The following is a 21024-nucleotide window of genomic DNA, read 5'->3' as shown; positions in this document are numbered from 1 at the left end:
TGACAATATTACAGAGATGAAGAGGAGATTAGTGGTTGCCAGAGGTTGGAGATGGGACCAGAATGTGGATACTGGGAGGAGGTTGGGTACGGTGATGGAAGAACCGTTCAGTGTCTTGGGGGTGGTGGTGAATACATAAGCCCGCTAGGGGACAACATCGTATAGAGTTTCACACCACACACAGACACACCATGTGCACAGGTACAAGCAATACTGGAAAAATCTGAAAAAGTGGCTTGTATCCATATTAATATCCTGGTTGTGAAATTATATTATAATTCCACAAAGCATTACTATCAAGGAAACCAGACAGTTTCTGGACAGATCCCCAATAGGATATATATCTACTATTTCTCAAAATTCCATGGGAATCTACAATGCCTGCATTAAAGCAATAAAGTCTAAGGAGGTGTCAAAAGTTCATAAATGGAGGCAAAACCAACAAATCACTGAAGTGGTACTTAGGAAAAGTTTATTGCGCACACACGAAAAAGACAGTTTGCAAACCAGCAGTACTTTTGAGTGCCAAACATGGGATGAGGTTCCAGGGTATATTATTATAAAGCAGCTTATAGTGAGAACACCATGAAATCACTGGAGAGCTGGTAAGGCTAGAAAGGGTGAAAGAGATTTAGAAGACCGAGTTCTTAGGTTACTGAGAAGGGGCTAAAGGGAAAGTCGTGGAGGACGGGAAGTGAAGGAGGAGTTGCAGAGTTTGGCCAACCAGTGGGTGACCAGTCCTCAAGATGCCAGGTAGTGAAGTGAGATAAGATGATGGTGATTTTTGCTTTTTTACTTGCCTGTACAGGATGAGTTTGAGGAGTCTGCAGGACAACTGAGTGGAGGTGTCCAAGAGGCATGTGGCTCTAAGGTCTGGTACTCAGAGGAGAGCTGTCTGGCCTGGAGAAATGTATTTGGCAATGGCTGTGGACAAGATGGCCTAGGATAGAGTGTAAAGAGAGAAGAGGACTGACCCGTTGAGGACAGAACAACTTAGGAAAGACACAATTGGGGAATTTCTTAATCAATGTTCACCTTGCTGCTTTCCTGTAACAGTTCTTTGAAATAATAATAATAATAATAATAATAATAATAATAATAACAACAACAAAAAGCTTTATGAAAAGATGCCAGGATCTCAGTAGAAAATCAACACATCTGATTTAATTTCCAATACAACATCTTTGCTACCACAGCTGCTATACGTTTTGCACAGATTCAGGCCGTGGAACATACTGCCAAGAAATTAAACCAAAAAGGATTTGTTGAGGAAGATAGTGTTCCCTAAACTACTTTGAACAGCTCTTCATCTCATTTTTCAGCATCAATCTTTTGAGACAAAACCTATTTTGCTCAAGTCTTTAGACACTGGATTAGAAAAGGCTCCTTAACTGATGGGGTTGGAGACAATAATCAGGCAGCAATTTCCTCGGTCCTACTGGAAAAATCGTGATGAGCTGAGTAGAGGTACTTCGACCAACTATATACACAGCATAATTTTATGTCTAAGCTGCTGATGACAGTATGTATCTCCCATAACAGGCCCTCTAACTATATGAAATAATGAACTGAGAAGAGGTGAGAGGCTGTTGATGGACTTAAGAAAACCTTAGCCATGGCCAAGTGATACTGATTAGAGAGCGTTGAGAGGCTGCATGACTAAGCCTAGCACCTCAGCACTGAACTTCACTTCCCTCTCTAAGTGACAAGAACACATTAAGAGGAGCTGTGTAAATCAGAAGTTTCCCTCTTCCAGGTACGCTATGGTGATGAGTCATTGAGGCGAGGACACTTCATGCAGTTCCTGTTCCAGGAAATGCTTAAAGACTTCTAAAGAAACCCTTCATCACCAGCCTTCTCTCTCCTTTCACTTCAAGAACCTTCCTGTTATGAAGAGACACAAGTGATCGCTAAGACAGTGGCTAACTCTCCCAGGAGCCTCTGATGCCTGCTCTGGGAGTTGAGGTGAAAGGAATTCTCGGGGGACCTCAGTAACTAGGAACAGCCATATGTCACATTGTCAGCTCCCAGTGAAGGAAATCTGGGGAAAATCTGCTTCGCCTGCTGCATTAATTTTCTAGAGCTATTGTAAAAATTAAAAAGTACCAACAAAGTAGATGGTCTCAATAGCAGATTTATGTGTGGGTCTCACTCTGGAGGCCAAAAATCCAAGATCTAGGTGTCAGCAGGGTCAGTTCCTTCCGAGGGCTGTGAGGGAAGGATGTGTTCCAGGCTTCTCTCCGTGGCTTGCAGACGGCCATCCTCCCCGTGTCTTCATGTGGTGTTCTCCCTGTGTGCATGTCTGTGTCTGTGTCCAATTTGGCCCTTTTATTAGATTAGGGCCCACACTAAAGACTTCATTTTAACTGGATTACATCTATAAAGAGAGTACCTCAAAAAAAAAAAGTCACATTCTGAGGTACTGAGGGTTTGGATTTCAATATATCTTTTTGGAGGGTGTGGAATGGAAGCAGACACAACTCAACCCGTAACATCTGTCCAACATGGAATCTGGTCCCTGGGGAAAGCACTGTTCCTACATCATGGGAGCTATTGCTGGTAAGAGACTTGGGAGGCTTGGACCTCCAAGGAGGCTTGGACCAGTGACAGGGCTACAGGGGCCCCAAGACACCATGCAGTCCAAGAAGTGACTGGTCCAAATTCGCAAGTCAGTGGCTCGGTTGAGATCACAGCCCAGTTCTTAGGAAGTGCCAGAAGCCTCAGGTAGAAGCCATGGGGAAGATAGCCTAAGGAGTATCCTTTTCCAAGGATTAATCCACAGAGCAGGAGCTCCCCAACCCAGGGCTCGTTCTCATAGCGAGTGAGTGGCACTCCTGGCCACATTTCTCAATGGTTGTCTGCCCTCACCATGTCCTCTTCCCCGCCCTCATCCATTCCTGGTGTCCATGAGGCCTGCCAGTGAGTTCAGCTGACACAAGTTCTCTTACCTATCCAAGCACTTTTAAATCCATTTCAAAACTAAAATGGAGAAGACAGGAGAAAATAAAGTGACTCAGCTCGTTGAAAAATGTGATTGAAAATTATAGCAACTTGGATACACTGAGCTTCCTCTTTTAATGATAAAACAAAGATCTAATTTATTGCTCAAATTTCATGGAGTTTTCTCTTACTGAGGTCTGCACATCAGACCTTTTGTCTTTTCTTTAAAAATTGTGGTGAAATACACATAAGTTACCATCGTAACCATTTTTAGTGTGACATTCAGTGACAAGATGTACATTCGCATTGTTGTGCAGTCATCACCCCCAAACCGAAACTCTGTCCCTATTAGACGACAATTCCTCCCCTCCCTCCTCCTGAGCCCCTGGCAACCACCATTCTATTTCTGTCTCTGTGAATCTGACTGCTCCAGGCAACTCATCTAAGTGGAATCACACAGTCTTTGCCCTTTTGTAACTGGCTTATTTCACTGAGCATAAAGTCCTCAAGGTTCATCCATGATGTACCAGGTGTCAAAATGTCCATGTTTTACTTCTTTTATATAAGATCTGGCTTAAAACACAAGCCTGTTAGTTGAGGGAGGCCTCAACTAAAGTGTAACTGTAACTAGGAAGTCATTATGCTTGGAAGTGAATCTTGGGCTCACTGAGCAAGGACTGGAGACAAGGATGAAGAGAAGTAGTAAGTCAAACGCTCCCTTGTCATCACACTTGTATCTGCGCAGGGCAGTAACCCAAACACACAGGGCAGTGGTTTTGGCCAGCAGCCTCATCTATTCAATCTCACTCAACACATATATATTGAGTGCTGATACACAAAGCACCACAGCCTATGCATAAAGAACTCTGGTGGCTTAGAGCAGGCCAGTGCAATGAGCTAACCTACAGAAGGCAGGAAAGCAAGGGGAGTGCACCAAAGATACCACCAAATTGGCCTTTATTCATTGTGTACATATGGCCTCCTCTCCTCACTCCCTGGCACTGCACCTCAGGAAGCTGCCACCAGCAATCTTTTGCTGCTCCAACGCCAAGTGTAGGTGATGGACTGACTGAGATCCCATTCACTCACCCTCTTGCCTCATTCCAAAAATGTTTGTTTTTTTTTTTCAAAAATGGTTTAAGAAGGCTGGTGCAGGTTATTGAACCTTTAAGTTCTCTATACCACAGCTTCCCACCCAGTACACTACATATTAGTCACAAGTTTGCATGGGTGGTGATCCACTCAGCCATTCCATTGGCTGGCAGAGCCTGAGGCAGGGCCTCAAGCGGTGGGCAGGACATTTCGAGCTGTGAACAGTCTTCTTCATCCAACTCCAATGTACCATACAATATTATCATTTTCTAAGGAGGTCTTTCTACAAGAAATAATTGGGAAGCTCAACTATGAGTTGTCTTTGCTTCCTCTGTGTCAACCTTATCTATTCCTACCTCCTCTGTGCAATCTCGTTTGTGATTTCCAGCCCAGTACTCAAGACACATTGACTTTCCCCTCCTCAGGGTTCAGATGAAAAGAGAGCCGTTACTCACCTTATTCTGAAAATCAGTACTATACCATGCACAGGAGCTAAACGAGCCCATATCCTCTTCGTCTCAAACTTGACTGCAGACCTAGTTATGCTTTCTGGTTCATCTCCTCCTACCAAACCAAGCATGACTTCCACTCTCGCACCTGTACGTTGTCTAACAGTGCTAGAGCACATAGGAGGCAATTCTGGAATGCTTCTCGAGTTTGTCTGTATAGTTGACCCTTGAATATGGGAATTGTGGGCTTCAATCCCCCATGCAGTTGAAAATCTGAGCATAACTTCTTACTCCCCCAAAACTTTACTATTAATGGCTACTGTTGACTGGCAGTCTTACCAATAACATAAAGAGTCAATTAACACATATTTTATAGGTTACGTGTATTCCATACTCTATTCTTACAATAGTAGGTAAGCTAGCGAGAAGAAAGTGCTATTAAGAAAGTCGTAAGGAAGAGAAAATACATTTACAGCACTGTCCTGTATTTATAAAAAAAAATTGCACACATACATGGACCCGCACAGTTCAAATCCATGTTGTGCACCTATATGTCTGACTCTTGTCTCAGGTGTGCACTATACTGCTTGGCAGCATGACACCATCCAGATTCAACAGCAGCCCAGGCTTCTCACTGACATGCGTGGATTGATGTGACTTGGTTCAGTCAGGTGTGTAATTTTCTCCCAAAATGCAAGCTGAGGTTCAAGAACTAACAACTGAGAATTCTATTTAAAAACTTGAAAGGTAATACAACATAATTAGATGTGTGCATGCAATTTTAGCCCATTTAGTTTTGTGGATCTATAATCACTTTCAAGTTACTATTATGACTTGATTTGCTGACTCATTTTTGCATAAAGTTTTAAATGGTTTCCATTTCGCTCAAATTCTGTTGATCCATTAGGAGCTTTTAAACTTCACATGACAGCAGAGCACACAGAGCCCTATGTTCTACAGGCACTAGAAATAATGTATTGATATCAAAATACTACCTTGGCAGAAATCAACTGACAAGCCTTGAATCAAAACCTCTCATGGAGTATATTGTAGGTGATTAGAGCACTTAGCCTCTAAAATAAATACTTCAACTCCATGTGAAATCATAAAAAAGTGAACCCATCTTCAAGATCATTGATATTCAGGAAATCTTTCACAGAGTACTTTACTGAGTCCCCAAAACACAATTGCTGGGAGCCTTCATCACAACAGCCAACCAACACTGCTCAAAAGAAGGGGGGGGAATGGAGCTGTGGGGCTTGGGTGATGTACATAAGGTAATTTCTCTTAGTTACTCCCCAGTCTACAAAATGAGGGTGCAGTGGAGCAGTTGATCCCAGATTCTATCAGAGTCTAAAATTGCCACTGTTTTTTTTTAATTAGGTTCAAGAATATTGTAATCAAGACAAGTGGCCCTTTAATTTTTGTGTTCATAGTCTATATTTGATCATTACGGTTTTCTATGGCACATCCTAAGGGATGAAAAGACTCAAAACAATACCAAACAAGCAAGCAAAAATTACAACACACCCAAGCTCACTATAACAATGCCTGTCTCCATACCCACAACCTGTCTTTTCTTTCATTTATGTCTGGTCTACTCTATGGGCCTTACTTCCTTTTGAAGCGAATTGTATCCCCTCTCCCAACCTTGTTCATTAAGCGCAAGGGGGAGAGACAAGGAGATGGGGATAGGAGGAAGATTATGCAGGACTTTGGATTTTACTCTATGCAAGAGTTGGAGTGGAAGAGTGCCATGATCTAAGTTTTACTTTTAAACTTCAATTGAGGAACTTTGTGGAGAATATATTGAATGGGACAAGGGCAGAAGCAGGGTAAAGCAGGCAGGAGGCTACTGTAGTGATTCTAGCAAGAGATGATGATGGTGATGATGGTAATAATGATGATGATGATGGGTAGGACTGTGGTAGAAGCCATGATGATGGTGAGAAGTGGCTATATTTAGAAGGAATATGGACAGATTTTATCGATGAATTAGATTTATGGTAGGAGAAAGCAGTATCAAGGTATACTCTGAGGTTTTGGCCTGAGCAACTGCCATTTACTGAGATTCAGAAGTCTGCAGAAGAGCAGGTTAGGGGAGGAGATGGGAAGTTTGGGTTGAGCTGTCTACTGCACACCCCAGAGGCTATGCAAAGCTCACAGTTGGGTGTACAAGTCTGGGGTTCAAGGGACAGGCCCAGGCTGGAAATGTAAATCTGGCAGGAGCACATACACGGTTTTTAAGGCCATGATTTTGAATTAGACCAGGAAGGCAATGAGTGGAGAGGAGGGAAGTGAGGGTGCTGAGGAAGAAGCCTTATGACCCTCTACCCTTAAGAGTAGACGAGGAGAAACTGCCAAAGGGGAGGAAGAAGCAGCAGCCAGTGTCGTGAGGAGAGCCAGAAGATTCTGGCATCTCAGAAGCCGAGGAAGAAAATACAACCTGCTTATTTCAAAGATTTGTCTGATAGGCACCACTGGAACAGAGCATGCAACTGAATTATAGGAAACAAAATCTTTCACAATGAACACAAATGTGGTGGCACTATGATCCACATGTTCTAAGCAAAGCAACTGTCCTGCCCAACTACAACACTGCCTGCCATGATCCAAACCAGTGCTACTCTTGCCCCCCGCTCTTTCTCACCACTGGGTGCTCATGGAAGTGCTAGAGCTGAGCCCAAGTTGAGCAGGCACTTTAGTTATCAGCCTTAACTGGGCCCAAACTTCAGCTCTGCTACGGACCAGCTGTGTGACCTTGGACATGCTGCTTGACTTCTCTGACCCTTAGTCTCTTCATTTTTAAAGCTATGTACCTCCCAAGGTGTTGGGAGAATAAAAAATGACCATCTATGCACATATCGTTTGGCACAGAGCTGAAACTCAGAGTGTCTAATCTTATTAGCTAACCTTGCAAAAAGTAAGATTTAGTGTATTATCTGAGAAATCCATAATGCCGTCTGTTACCGAAGCTCAGAGAAAAAAAAATCAGTCCTTGAATTCTAAGATACATAGAATCTCCCTCTTCCACTGCCCGACCACTGCTGCTTCTCACACCTCCCCACTTCCCAGCCCGGCTTCATGCTGTCCATGGTGGTCTCTTTCCCTCTAGCAGTGACTTCAGCTGGACACAGAGGAATGGCTGCTTTTCAGCCCTGATCCTAGTGGTTCTTGAATCATCCTCTGACACTTATGTGAACTCCAGTTCTCATCCCTTCTGGTCTTCTTCCTAGACTCCTCCTCCTCTACCTGCTCTGTGAAGCCTGGGCTGGGAGGCTCTGTCCTGGATCCTTCTCTCTCAGAAGCTATGCAGTCACCATGCTCATGAACACCCAAGCTTTACCTCTCCACCACGACATATGCTCTTCTCTCCAAAGTCTACTATACTCTAGGCTTGCCCTGTCTCCAGAGCTCCAGACCCACCAACTACCAACTGGGCATCTTCCCACTCCCTCAATGTCCTGGCAAGCACCTCCAGTTTAGTGAAGGTCTGAAGCAGGCTTCGCTCCCCCACCCCTGCAAAACACCCGCTACTCCCCTACTCATCATCACTTTAGCTGCCTACACCGGAAACCCGAAGTCCTCCCTTCCCTCACTCTCACAGTACAGTCACACTGGAAACAAACCTTGCTAGCACCACCTTCGAAAAATACATATTGCAATATCCTGGCCTCTCTGTCCCCTTCAGGATAGTGGTCCAGCTGCTCGGTATATCATAGAGTTGTGTCTGAGTCATAGGACTACTGGTGATTTTAATGTTTCTTTTTCGATCATTGCTACTTTCTAAGATTTCCTCCACAAACTATCTCCTAACTATCTCCCTAAATCCCTGCTGTTTAAAGTGTGGCCCCCATATCAGCAGCATAAGCATCACCTGGGAACTTCCGGCCTGAGCCCAGGCCTATTGAATTGGCCTTTTTAAGCAGATTTCCATGGGACTGTCATGAACACTTAGTTTGGAAGCACTGGTCTAGTTTCCTGACATCCCTGTCTCCCTCATTACTCCCATCTACCTCCTGTAACTTCCCCACATGTCCTATGATGCTACTCCTCTGCCTGCCACCTCATGGCCTCTCCCCACCATCCAATTTTGCCTGGTGCCTTTGTACCTCACTCCAGGAGAATAAACACAGAGGGGAAATATTTGGTTTATGACAGGCAAAAAAATGATATTATTAATATATAAAGATCTTAAAATCAATAGGAAAAACCCCAACAACCTAAAACTAATATTCAAAGAAGAGAAATTAGGGGATCCCTGGGTGGCTCAGCGGTTTAGCGCCTGCCTTTAGACCAGGGTGCGATCCTGGAGTCCCGGGATCGAGTCCCACGTCAGGCTCCCTGCATGGAGCCTGCTTCTCCCTCTGCCTGTGTCTCTGCCTCTCTCTCTCTCTCTCTCTCTCTCTCTCTCTCTCATGAATAAATAAATAAATAAATCTTTAAAAAAAAAAAAACAAAGAAGAGAAATTAGAGAAGGAAAATAAAATGGTCAATAGGATTTTGAAAAATCAAACCCATAAACCTCAGTAAAAAGTCAAAGAAATCTTTAAAAAAAAAGCAAAAGTGACATAGACTGCATTAGCTATCTATTGCCGCATAAAAAATTATTCCCAAACTGAACAGTTTACAGAAACAATAAATATTGATTAACTCAACAGTTTTTCTGGGTGAGGAATTTGGGAGTGGCTCACCTGGGTGATTCTGGCTCAGGGTCTCTTTGCCAAGATGTCTGCAGGGACTACAGTCATCTTAAGGCTTATGAGAATGGAAGACCCGCTTCCAAGGTGATTCATTCACATGCTGGCATGTTGGTGCTGGCTGTTGGCAGGAGGCCTGAGTTCTACACCATATGGACCTCAATAATGCTGCTTGAGTGGCCTCATGACACTTGTTGGCTTCCCCCAGAACAAGTAACCCAAGAGAGCAAGGTAGAGTGGCAATGGTGTTTATGAGCTAGTCTCAGAAGTACATACCTTATATATACAGTGGAATATCATGCAGCCTTTGAGAGGAAGGAAATCCTGCCATCTGTAACAGCGTGGGTGAACCTGGAGGACATCATATCAAGTGAAATAATACAGACACAGAAAGACACATACTGCGTGATATCACCTATATGTAGAATCTAAAATAGTTCAATTTATAGAAGCAGACAGTAGAATGGGGGTGGCCAGGGGCTGGGGATTGGAGGAAATGGGGAGGTGATAGTGAAAGGATACAAAGTTCCAGTTACACAAGATGTACAGTTCTGGAGGCCTAAAACACAGCAGTGTGACTAGAGCTTACAACACTTCATTGTATATTTGGAATTTGTGAAGAGGGTAGATCTTTTTTTTTTAATTTTTTAATTGGTGTTCAATTTGCCAACATATAGCATAACACCCAGTGCTCATCCCACTAAGTCCCCCCTCAGTGCCCATCACCCAGTCACCCCAACCCCCCGCCCACCTCCCCTTCCACTACCCCTTGTTCATTTCCCAGAGTTAGGTGTCTCTCATGTTTTGTCACAAGAGGGTAGATTTTAAGTGACTCACCACACACACTTATACACACACACCCATGTCCATGCACACACTATGCAAGGTGATGGAAGTGTTAATTAGCTTGATTTTGGATATCAATGATACACACAACATATACATGTATAAAAGTATCCCATTGTACACCTTGAATATATGCAGTTTTTGTTAATTCTGCCTCAACACAGGTACAAAAAAGGAAGAAAAATATCTCAAAATTTGATTTAACTTTTTAAAAAGAAGTACACACCTGCCACTTCTGCAATATCTCATTGGTCTTACAGGACAGCCCTATTTATTATGAGAGGGAACTACACAAAGGTGTGAATGAATATCAAGCAGCAAGGAACATTGGGGCTGTCTTGGAGGCTGCTTGGTATTTAGCCTCAAAAGTGCATAACCTCTGACCCAGCAATTTTCATTCTAGGGATCTGTCCTAAGGAGTTAAATATGGATGTGTAAAAAGATTTAAGTGTATTATTAACTAATCATAGTTAATAATAGTGAAAATTTTGCAAAGACTTAAATCCCCGTAATAAAGAATTAAGTATGTTAGGGTACCCCATGCAATGCAATATTATGGAGAAGAGTATTTAGTGACATGAAAAAATATTTATTGTGTATTGCTAGGCTTTTTTTTTATATAGGAAGTAACAAAGTAGCCACTCACTGTTTGAGGAGATTTTTAAAGCATTTGTGTATGGACAGAGAGGAGAGAAGAGACTGAAAGGATACACTTCACATGTAAGCCATGCTTATTCCTGGTGGTGGCATTACAATGATTTTTATTGTTGTTTTTTGGGAGTAGTGATTGTTTCCTACAGCAAATACCCATAATGTGATAATAGGGAAAAAATGATATGTTTTCATTTTTACAAAAGACTTAGCCCGAGCATCACCTCCTCCCAGAAGCTTCCCCTACTCTCTGTGCTGTTTTCACCCTCCAGCCTGAGTTAGTTTCTTCCTTTGCATGCACTCAAAGCATCCTGTCCAAATGCCCCTTGGTGCCCTTTCTAAATAGTATTTTCCACATACAGGCCCTGCCGAACCACACGCACTCGGTGTGTTTTGCTGAATGAAAGCGAACATACTTCACACCTACAGCCAAGTGAGCTGGTGTGTCCGGGCTGGGCTCCATTAGGAACTCTACAAGGTGTCCTGGGAGGAGTAAGGGCGCTGCGGATGGTGTGGGGTGAGCCCCCTGTGCTCCCGGCCCAGACTCTGGCACTTTCCTCTGGAATGGAGGTAAGGCCATTGCGCAGTTCCTATTTAGCAAGAGGACTGAACTGGAGGAACATTACTAGTCCTTCTACTCCATTTCAAGACAGTAGACTGAGCCACAAATTTACCCTGAGCGTCAGTTTGACAGCCGTCAGTTCTGTCCCAGGTTTCATCAATTAGATGACGGCAAGCCACGCACATCATGAGTTGAGGCAGAGATCAAGCGAATTTGATTAATGATGTCTCAGAGATGTGCTACAAATAGCACATGATCCAGTATGCAAGTCAACTCCTTTATCGCCACTCGTGCAAACAGATCAGATGAGGCTCTGAAATATGGTGCCCAACTCTGCCAAAGCTTCTACACTGCACACACTTCTGAGCAATTTAATCGAGATGACAAGCACTTGGGACAAGAACATATGGCAAAGTTGAGTTATAAATGCTCTTTTCTTCCTGAAAAAAAAAAAGATGGGACATTTTAATCGGGTCTTGAATTATGTTTATATTACCAAAAGGAAAAGTATATTATTAATGAGCAAGGATGTTTCAAGCTTCTAGGCTTCCTTTCTAGAATGTCACCAGATTAATCAAGGACAAAAGGGCCACAGATTTTTCATGCCTAAAACTCAGTTCTTTTTTTTTTTTTTAAAGATTGTATTTATTTATTCATGAAAGGCACAGAGAGAGAGAGAGAGAGAGAGAGAGGCAGAGACACAGGGAGAGGGAGAAGCGGGCTCCATGCAGGGAGCCCGATGCAGGACTCGATGTGGGACTCGACCCCGGGTCTCCAGGATCACGCCCTGGGCCGAAGGCGGCGCTAAACCGCTGAGCCACCTGGCTGCCCTAAAACTCAGTTCTGACTAGATCCACATTTAACATCACGGCAAGGAAATTTTTTAACAACTAAAATGTGGAGGGGGCCGATGATAGCAATACACTTTAGTAGCCAGGCAAATTTTCTTCAAGCCAAGGGGCCAAGAGAAAAGATAAGTGTAAGAGATCTCCACAGCTTGGTGCAGGGTCCGCATGTGGGGTACGTAGGCCTGGCATGGAGGACTCAGCGGTCCTATGGCTCTGGTTTGCCTGGGTGACTTGAGGCCTGCCTCAGGTTCAGCTCTGAGACCTTGAGTCCTTTATCATTAGAGGATTGGAGGATGGACTTGTCTTTTTTCCAAATTCCTCAAAAAAAGGTGCTTGGGGCCACATATGAGTATAGAGGATGTGAGAAAACATCCCTCAGCCCCCCAATACATGCGCCTGTGCGCACACACACACACACACACACAGAGGCATACACTTCAAGCAGGACAGCTCAGCTCACAGCACTATCACGTGATGACTTTCCACGTTACATTTTAGTAGGAAAAGGTGTTCTATTTTATTTTTTTTTTCTATTTTTTTTTTTTAAGAAAAGGAATGCTAAGAAACTTCTGGACTCCTTGAATTCTAACTCTATGATCTCTTCTGCAGCTTTGTTGGTTCCATACTCAGATAAGAAGTCAGTGAAAATATGGATAGCTACTAAAAATTTGGGTGGCAACTCTGTTTGGTTTTTAAAGTTTTGATTTGTGGTCTTTGTGTTTCTTTTTCACAATTGCCAGTTGCCTCTGAGGCTCCCTTGTACAGAACCGAGACAAACTGCTCAGGTAAATGACAGCCTGACACTTTCATATTTCTGATTCAGTTGATATTAGTCACATTTTTCCCCATTGGGAAGCTCCATATTTCCATGACAAGCGCTTCATATTAATTTTAAAAGTGGATTCAGTGATGTCATAATTTCTCATTTTGTTCAGTCCTGAAGCAAATAGTCATTCCCTGTAGAGAAGGGGGATGCATTCCACCAGATAATTACTGTTGTTTGTTATAGAGACAGAAAGAGCGATAATATCTTCTTTTTTAGCATATTCCCCTAATTCATAATAAGGGAGATTAATAAAAGATTAAGGAATAATGAGGAAATAGTTATTTTATAATGAATCATTGTTTTATTTACCCGTTGTAGGTACCTTGCTAAGAAAGAATGTTTGGCTTTGAAAGATAAAAAGGTCCTTCTGGAACTTTTGTAGTTAATCCCTAATATTTGGTAGCAGTTATACATCCTGACCTGGCCTGTGGTGGCAGTGAGGTGCACTGCTTGAGTTCGCCAGGTGAAGACCAGTGCCAGCCCCACTGGACTCAGTAGCTGCGGAGAAGAAAACATATGTAAGGCCAACAGGGAGGTGTTAGCCAGAAGACACAGATGGGGGAAGGAAAGCTCTGAACACTCTCTTGGGAAGAAATGTTTTCCGTAGATAGAGAAAATGTTGGGTTTCTTTTAGAGTCTGCTTGAGCAGTGACCAATGGAAATTATGAGAGAAAGGTTTCTGCTCATCATCTGACTGTGGGGCCTGGTAAAGTGTTCTGACTTGGATTTGTCTGTCTCCAGGCCTGCGGTTAATAAATGTTAGCAAACAGCTCAGGAGGTCATTGTGTTGTGGCTGGAAAAGGGATAAAATGGGTGTAGACTGGAAGGTGGTTCCATTAGAGGCTCATACGTTTAAATTGCAGTTATTTTCTGCGCAATGTAGCCTTTGAGCAGAATCTGTGATTTCACAAAGCCGACCATGCTAACAATGGGAGTGGACTGTTATTTTGTTTGGGTGCTTCTTCCAGAATCAGCTTTAAAATAAGCACCATTAATCAGCAAATAGCAGTAATAATCTAAATAAGGGCACCTTGAATTCAACTGTGCAGTGCACAAAACAACAGGTTTCATCTGGCTGGCCTTTGCACAAAGCCATACAACAGGCGGGTGTCGTCTCCACTCACGTATGAGGACATGAAGGCACGGAGTGATTATGGGAATTAGCCAAAAGCGTCCCTCAAAACTCACAATATACTTTCCCTAACGTTATTGCTTTTCCATGACACACATCCCTTGTGAATGGAAAAAAAAATCTAAAGATTTTACTTATTTATTCATGAGAGGCACAGAGAGAGAAAGAGGCATGACACAGGCAGAGGGAGAAACAGGCTAAATGCAGGGAGCCCGATGTGAGACTCAATCCCAGGACCCCAGGATCACACTTGGCGCTAAACTGCCGAGCCACCCAGGTGTCCCAAGAATGGAGAAAATTAAAATGGACCCAAATCACCTTCATCTAGCTTCAGTCCCTGGGCATTATCCATCCTTGTATTTCTAAAAATCAAGGAGAACTACATCTCTAAGTAGGAGTTTGTTATTGCCTATTGTTTTATAAAACAAATTGAGCAACCTGTGTCACCTCTATAAGTCACCGGCCCACATTCTCTTTGGGCCCTCCGTCCCTTTCTATCAGCAAAATTGCTAGCACATTCATTGGAGTGAGGAGCAAAGTCTGTCTCAACAAAAAGCAAGAAAATGAACTGGCTGCATTTCAGCTCTTGGCATTAAAATCCAGTCTGTGTGTTGGTGGGGGGGTGCTTGGGGATGGTGAGACAGCTAGGAGGGGAACAGCAATATATTTCAGTGGGCCTATTTTGCTGGCTTTCTGGAAAAACAAACAAAAGAAATCCAAAGGTCCACTTGGACAGTCTCGCAACGCCCACCACCAAGAAAAGAAGCACCAGCTAAAATTCCCACTTGGCCCATAACTCAAAGAACACAGATTTGTGGCTAAGCCACAATGTTCACACAGAACTTGCAGGCTGCAAGCTCCCTTTAGTTCAAAGCCAGTCTTCGAAGTCCACATAAAGGGATCTTGGATCCCTCCTGTTGCAGTTTCTTCCTCCACACTTGGTCATGGATGAGCCCATTCATTCAGCCATTGCCCATCTTCCCAATCTCTGTGGGTGAGCATTCAGCAAATGTCCATCACATGCCTGTCATGTGCTAAGAGTCCTATGTTTCCAACTGCTGAAAAGTTTCTGATTATAAAATAAAAAGTGACTGTCAAAATAAGCATTTACTTTGGGATCTGCTCGAGCATTATGCCACAACACACTACTCAAACTTACCTTGCCCTAGTCTCCCATCGATCAGATTGCTGTTAAATAAAAACTCCTCTACCCCCAAGCCCCCCACCAAGCCATCTTCTCTTCTCATATCCATGCATCAATGAGCTCACTGCCACCCAACCCAGAAGGTACCAAGTCTGGGCATCTCAGCGGATCAGAAAGTGTTCCCTGTATTGGGCCGAATTCTACCTTCCCTGCCCCATTTATACAACCCAGGACACGTAGCTGCCAGTTATCAATTCTGCTGTCAATAGGAAAGTCTGGCACCAACAGAACGTGGCAGCTTTTACCTATGTAACTCCACACCCAGGATAACTGATAACCTGTCAAAGAGGTAAGCAAAGGACAGTTTTGTTATCCTTGTTCTTTCTTTCTTTTCCTTTCTATATAACTCACATTTAAATTACTTGCTGAAGGTGGAATATAAATGAGACTCAATCAGACCTCATGAGTCATCGTTTCAGTGGGAAACAAAGCCGCCCTGCTTCAAAAGGCAATTTAATTAATTTCATTATGTGCTGTGGAAATAAGCTTTTAGAGATGATTCAAAACACTTACGTGAGATTGTCTAAAAATAAGCAAATAATGCAAATTACTGTGTTTTTTTTTTTTTGGTATGAAAGTATTAAAATAATAGGAAGATATTTTAAAATATAAAATGGGGCAGCCCAGGTGGCTCAGAGGTTTAGTACCGCCTTCAGCCCAGGGTGTGATCCTGGAGGCCCGGGATCGAGTCCCACGTCAGGCTCCCTGCATGGAGCCTGCTTCTCCCTCTGCCTGTGTCTCTGCCTCTCTCTCTCTCTCGCTGTGTCTCTCATGAATAAATAAATAAAATCTTTTATATATATTATATATATAAAGGGGAAAAAGCAGAGTGGAGTCTTAGCCAGTTATACGTCAAAGGTAAGGAAAGGAAACATGTCACTCAGGAAAGATGAGGGTCAGTTTTAACAGCTTCCTTCTGACCCAGGAAAGGACACACCTTCCATTCCACCCTTTGGACTTCTCCCTCTCTGTATCCCAGTTTTCTCCCCTGTAAAATGAGGATTCCTGTCATTCTGATTTCCAGAATTGAGGGTTAAATGAAAAAGTGAGTATAAAAGCACTTTGTAAACTTGCAAAATGCTGGACCTATATGACATCTTTCCAGTTACTCATAAATGACTCTTATTTCTTCCGAGTAGAAAAGTAACACTTCCAAGTTCTAGATCTTATAAGCAAAAACACTGCTTCTGTTTTATTTTCTCACATCTTATTACTTAGAAATATGATAAAACAGTGAGGACATTGAGACTTGATCCTCACCTGTACACCAAAACTGTCTGCCCTGTCTCCCAGAATGACAGACATCCAGTTGTCCAAGTCAGAAAACGTGGAGTCCTGCTTCATTCAACTCTTTCCTCCACCAACAGCCAGTCCATTGGCTCCTCTTTCAAAATATACCCAAATCTGGGCAGCCCGGGTGGCTCAGCAGTTTAGGGCCGCCTTCAGCCCAGGGCCTGATCCTGGAGTCCCAGGATCAAGTCCCACGTCAGGCTCCCTGCATGGAGCCTGCTTCTCCCTCTGCCTGTGTCTCTGCCTCTCTCTCTCTCTCTCTCTCATAAATAAATAAAATCTTTAAAATATATATCTCTCTCTCTCATAAATAAATAAAATCTTTAAAATATATATATATATATATCCAGAATCCAACCACCTCCACTCCCTGCAATGCCCATGGTCCAAGATCCTGTCCCTTCATGTCTCTCCCAGATGGTGATACTGCCCCCACTGAACTTCTAAGTGGTTTCCCCACACCCCCTTTCCTCTTTTCAATCCAGTCTTTCTGTTTTCAAATTTATATTTTCTGGGAAAGAATATCGTTTCTGTTAAAAAATGAGACACATGCATACACACAGACAGAGAAAAAAGAAAGAGAGACATTTGGGGCAGGTCCTCCTACCCCACCACAATCTTTGCACATTATCATATGATAACATGATGCTCAGGGTCCTGGGATTGAGCCCCTCTCACCCTCCCTCCTGCTCATGCACTCTCTTTCTCAAATAAATAAATAAAATCTTTAGAATAAAAAACACAATACCATTTACGATCACTCCTATGACCTTGGGATCATGACCTGAGCTGAAGGCAGACGCTTGACCAACTGAGCCACTCAGGCACCCTTGGAATGTTCTTCTTTTTTTTTTTTCAACCATTTAAAAATGTAAAAACATTCTCAGCTCACAGACCATGTAAAAACAGGTAGCAGGCCAAGTACGGCCCACAACAGACTGTAGTTAATCAACCCTTGATGGCATAATTAAAAACCTAACCTCAAGCCTCTTTCTTATTCTTTTACTTGCACCCAAGAGTATACGAATTGATACAATATCCTTTTTCTTTACTTAAAATTTTTATTTTGAAGTATTTGAAACATACTAAAATGTACACAAAACAATGTAATACGCACATATGTCCCCACCACCCAGATTTAACTGATATTGAATTTTACCATACTTGCTTCAGATAACATTAAAGAAACAAAGCCTTACCAAACAGCTGAAGGTGAACCCCTGCTCTCCCCCTAGAGGTACCAAATACCCTGAAGTCGGTGTCTGCTCTTCTATGCACTCTGGGTATTGCCATGCACTTGCGTATCCATAAATGATATGCCCTGTTGTTTTCTGTGTTTTTAAACTTTACATGAATGGCACTGCACTGCATGTAGTGTATTCTCAACTCCCCCCATCCCCCAGTATTATCCATGTTGATACATGTAGAACTGGTTCATTCACTTTTGCCACTGTGTGAATAAGTCACAATTCATCTAGTGATACCCTAACTGGGAGAAGGGAAGTTGGGTTTTTTATGGTTTCCCTTGTACCCAAAGAGACTGCACAAGGGTGTATTTTGTCACTTCTTCCCACTGTGGGCAAGAGGTTTTGTTTTTTTTTAGATTTTATTTATTTATTCACAAGAGACACAGAGAGAGAGAGAGAGAGAGAGAGAGAGAGAGAGAGAGGCAGAGACACAGGCAGAGGGAGAAGCAGGCTCCATGCAGGGAGCCCGACGTGGGACTCGATCCTGGGACTCCAGGATCACACCCTGGGCTGAAGGCAGGCGCTACCACTGAGCCACCCGGGCTGCCCAGCAAGAGAGTTTTCTAGCAAGCATGGGTTTGATTGTGCCCTTCTACTGTCGAAAACCTTTTGCTAGTTCTCTGTTGCCCAATCTTCTGACCTTTAGCCCTGTGCTTCTGCCTCTGCTCTCTGCCTTTGGAGCTCTGCAGCTCTGCTTGAGCCCTACCGAACTCCCTTCCACCTCTGAGCCTTGGCACATGCTCTTCCTTTGGCCCTCTTTGGCCCGAGCCTGCCGCCTGCCCACCCCTAGACCCTGATGGCACAGGTGCTGCTCTGCCCCATGCCTGACATGCCTTCCTCCCAGCTCCAGTCCTACCCCATTTCCCCTATCAAACCCTGTGCTTTCTCCACACAGCTAGGTGTCACCTCACCGAAGAAGCTTTTAGTGACCTTCCGTGACCCTGGGGGGTTCACTCCTGTGTGCCTCCAGCACAATGTTAGCTGACATCTACTGGAGTACATCCAAAAAGGGGGTGTCCCTACTTACTTGCCATGTCCCCTCTACAATCTAGATCTATTTGTATCCAGGCACCAGGCCCTTCATGCCTCTCTGTTCACCTTGGATTTGGCACATAGACAATATTCACTAAATATTTAATGGCGTAATATCTGGATAAGTGAATAAAAAGATGCTCAACATGATCCCTCTGGCATTAGCCTCCAGAAAAATGAATACAAGAATTACATGAACTGGGATATGATTGACAGAACCCAATCTAACTGGCTCTTCCCCGTGGATATTTGAAACCAGTAAATACTGCTATTTATAGCCTCTGAAGCCCAACTTTAGCTTGATGATTCAGCCAATTATTGAATTGCCCTAAGTTTTCTTAAAACTCATAAGTATTCTGAAACATAAACAACTCAGTTATTTACTTTTAGTTTACACAGTTTGCTTCTTGTGAAAGTATGTAAACTTGCAGAGAAAAGAAAATTCGTACTGACTAGGAAATGGATCTATAAAAATGATGATAAAACATTTAACTAGTAACCTAAACCTTAAGATTAAAAAAAAAAGGTAATATTACCTCCAGAAGCTGATAATTGGCCCTGTATTCACCAGAAGGATTTTTTCAATAATTACACATCAGTAGTGCTTCTATTTCTGCTACTCTTGGTGCTTCATGCCAAAGCAGACGTCCACACATGGTGTTCCATAAAGTCATGATACTAAATTTTTCCTCTTGTGGAAATCAATCTTGCTGACTTCTAGGCACAACATGAATCTAAAAGCATCTTGTCTACTGAAGACCAAGGGGGGCCACAGAAGGGAATTTTTAAAATATCTTAATTTTCCACCCTTTAAATCCTAGACCTGATACAGTGGGGACCATTTGGAAAAGCAATGTTTCTACATATACGATATGCTTCTTAAGCAATTGGCACAGAATATCATTTAACACTCTCCTGAATACTCAACACTATCCCCAGGAACTCTACGATACCAAGGGGACCGGCCTGGGAACTGTCTCAGCTTTTCCATGACTTGCTGTGTGACCTTTGGTGAGTTACTTCCCCTTTCTGGGCCTCTAACATACAATGAATAGTTGAACTGGACCACTGTGAGTTGGTTGCTTCCAGCTTTGGAAGGTATTTATCAAGTTTCCAAGTACATGTAATTTTATGTTAGTATTTTACAGAAGGAATACAAGTAATTGCACCCGGGGTCTTCTAGAATTTGGTAGGCTAGGGAAGTGCAGGTTAAACACAAGCAACATATAATTTAATAAGACTAGGGTAAGCTGAATTAATAAGCAAGCTGTGTCTAATTACTAGGCTTTATTTTGAATACCATAACTACTAGATATTTCTTCTCCCTGATGTGCTCATTTGGTAACTGGGAAACAATAATTTCAACACCCCTGTCACTCTGAGTATCCATTTCTACAAGACAGTGTGGATATGCAATTAATATATATCAACAGGGGGATTTGGGTCCACAAATGATGTATGAAAACTATTCCAGATGCAAAACAAGCCTCCTAAGCCCTTTCAAATTATAGAGGTAATGGTGATTAACAACTGATTCAGTGGAAAAAATTATTTTGTGCATTCAAAGCTTGAAGTACTGCCAGAAGGGGAAAGAATCAACAAAACAACATGGTCGGGCTAGATTGAATCCACAGAACATATTACAGAAGAGGCCCTTAACTGGCTGGGCAAAAAAATGGGCTTGCTCACCAGGTGAAGTTAATAAAAGACCCTTTGACCAAGATTTCCATGACAAAGCTCTGCTAATTTTCTCAAGAAGAATCTGCTCCAGTGGTGAGTCACTGCCCTTTTACTGGCATTATTCTAATGATATGAGTTGGAAGAAAAGGTCACAATTTAGATCAATGCCATCTTCGGATGACAGAGTGGGTGAGTCACCAAATGAAATTAATGCTCAAGCGTGGTTACCATTTTTGCTGTATATACTCTCCTCTGACACACTCTATGTCCAACACATTCAATGAGATATTTCAGGAGAGCCGGTTGCTAGGTTTCAGCCTCGCTCAAAACTCTTCATCTCAGTACAGAAAGAAATATGGAAAATTTTCAAGATGATAATATTAAATTTACCACAAGGCAATCAAAGGACTCAGATGTCTGTATACTGACATGGGCCACTCTAGTGACTGACAAAATACAAAAACTTAAGAGAGCTAGAGCTGCAAAAACTTTAGAAATCATCCTAGCCATTCCTCTTACTTTATA

General features: G+C 42.8%; 1 protein-coding gene across 1 annotated transcript in view; it reads right to left on the bottom strand.

Annotated features, from left to right (window-relative positions):
- Positions 1–11670, bottom strand: part of LOC119878093 — a 45807-nt gene extending 34137 nt beyond the window's left edge. Inside the window, exons 1-2 of the mRNA XM_038588563.1 lie at positions 11353–11670; positions 9458–9532 (exon numbers count right to left, since the gene is read on the bottom strand). The gene's annotated coding sequence lies outside the window, so the exon portion shown is untranslated. The remainder of the gene's footprint in view (positions 1–9457; positions 9533–11352) is intronic.
- Positions 11671–21024: the final 9354 nt, after the last annotated feature.

The sequence above is a fragment of the Canis lupus genome, chromosome X, assembly GCF_011100685.1.
Source record: "Canis lupus familiaris isolate Mischka breed German Shepherd chromosome X, alternate assembly UU_Cfam_GSD_1.0, whole genome shotgun sequence".
NCBI lineage: Eukaryota > Metazoa > Chordata > Mammalia > Carnivora > Canidae > Canis > Canis lupus.
This window is presented reverse-complemented; position numbering and strand designations above follow the sequence as displayed.